This window comes from Electrophorus electricus, chromosome 4 (assembly GCF_013358815.1).
Source record: "Electrophorus electricus isolate fEleEle1 chromosome 4, fEleEle1.pri, whole genome shotgun sequence".
In the NCBI taxonomy this organism is placed as follows: Eukaryota; Metazoa; Chordata; class Actinopteri; order Gymnotiformes; family Gymnotidae; genus Electrophorus; species Electrophorus electricus.
In genome coordinates, this window is record NC_049538.1 from 21,252,023 (window position 1) to 21,254,039 (window position 2,017).

The 2,017-nt window shown below is 38.4% G+C and overlaps 1 long non-coding RNA gene across 2 annotated transcripts; it reads left to right on the forward strand.

Moving 5' to 3' along the window:
- Positions 1-621: 621 nt before the first annotated feature.
- On the forward strand, positions 622-1,560 carry LOC118241264. Of its 2 annotated transcripts, none has more exons than XR_004775945.1 (4): positions 622-715; positions 951-986; positions 1,087-1,147; positions 1,323-1,560. It is a non-coding gene; the product is annotated as an uncharacterized LOC118241264 (long non-coding RNA). The 2 variants fall into 2 exon arrangements; XR_004775946.1 differs by lacking the exon at positions 622-715 and adding an exon at positions 746-781.
- The last annotated feature ends 457 nt before the right edge of the window (positions 1,561-2,017 follow it).

Consider the following 2,017-nt stretch of genomic DNA (forward strand, 5'->3'; position numbering starts at 1 on the left):
GCTAACACTGCCCTTGGTAGCAAAGATGTTCCAGTTTGTTTTACATGTTGCAGCAGATAGGATGTTTGTATCACTCCAACATTTTGAAAAAGAACAACCAAACTGACATTCTGCCTGTTTCATCAAGGGCTCATAAGCCACAATTATAAGATGTCTGGTCACTGTATTTATCTTGGTTTCCCTCAATCTGATCACTGCAATGTCTATTAAAACAAATCAATGTATCCTAAACGATGACTAATAATGTACTGGCGTTGTTGGTCTCTAATTTATTGCTCTATTCTGCCCTCTGAAGGTTTCATGTGAATCTGCAGTGTGGTGAATTCAATGGATACGATATCGCTTTCCACTTCAACTCTGATATTGCTTTCTGGGACAAAGTGATCTTCAATATATATAAATTTTTCCCCTTGAAAACTCACTCAGTAAACAGTACTATCATGCTGAAAAATAAATGTGCTGTAATAACTTTAGGCATCAACACAACTGTTTCTCTTGGCTGTCACCAGTTAAGATTATAAGAGATTAAGAGTTTTTCTCATCTACAACAGGGAGGATATGGGCAGAATGGGAGGTGGTATGGGGGTGAGTGTACAAACTTCCACATGCAGTATATTCCTGTGTTCTCTGTGTTGCAAAACACAACATGCCTGTGATGTGATTTTGGTACTAACCTACTGACTTCCTGCAGGGAGGATTTCCTGGTGGAATGGGGGTGAGTGCATGAATTAGTACTCGGTATTGTTCTCAGACAAGACCATATATTTCACTAGGCTATAAAGTACATATTTAATCACACCTTTTTAAAAATAATACTATTCTAGCGGTGGAATGGACATGTATATTTTAGCACTGTATGCCTGTATATGCAGAGGTTCTGTGCATGTTGTTATTGTTGTTGTTTTCAATTCATAAACTAATTTGTGCATTTCCAACCTTTTCACTCATAGGGGGGCTTTCCTGGTGGCAGAATGGGTGCCATGGTGGTAAGAGAAGTGAATTTAGTATGTGTTTACATGTGTTCTTTATATAAGTGTTTTTAAATTTATATCTCATTTAATCTGTTCTCTGTAAATACCCCTTAAGGAGGTTATCCAGGAGCAGGAATGGGGTGAGCTGAGAAATAATGCTTCTCCTGGATATCTGTGTAAGTACTTATAGCTTATAGGATCCACATATGTACTGTGTTTATCTGTTTTGTAACCACGCCCCCCGGGATTGCACACATGTGCACAGGGTTTGCTGTTAAGTGTCAATATGTTTTGTTATGGAAAGATGGATGTGTGTGTGTGTGTGTGTGTGTGTGTGTGTGTGTGTTCCAGTTCCACTGCCAGGATTTCCACCCTGACTGAGACTCTGCCCTGTTCCTTGCCGGGTTTCCTAGCCAACTGTGTCAGCTATGTGTGGGGGGGAGAAAGAGAGAGGTGGGGGGCGACTGTGTGTTAATTTGGAGTTTGCTGTGATTAAAAATTTGTATGACGTTTTGTGTATGAACTTGTTTTTCCCTATTTTTGGACTTCGTCTTTCGCGTCGCCCCTCCTACTTCGGTAGCTGTATATATATATATATATATATATATATATATATATATATATATATATATATATATATATATATATATATATATATAAATTGTGTAAATATTGGTTGTTTGGTATTTTGGTGTTGGACACTGGTGGTAGGGAGTGACTGCCATTTTTGTTGGGTGTGGGTTTTATCTCTGTTTTTGTGTTAGGGGTTAGTGAGTGTGTGGTTTCATTTAATTACTGTGGGTTGTGTTTGTTATTTTGGCTTGGTTCACTCCTGAAGATATTTGCACCAGTATGATTGTTTATGAATCATAACCTCTGTAAAATACACTGAAAAAAACTTCCATTTTTGCTTCTGTTTGTTTTGTTGCTGCTCACTTTTTTCACAACTTCCATTACATTAGCCGCTTGTACTTCTTTTTCCTTGTTATAGCCTCACAGCCTAGACGGGGTCGTAACAGTTTATTTAAACCCCTGTCCATGCGTGC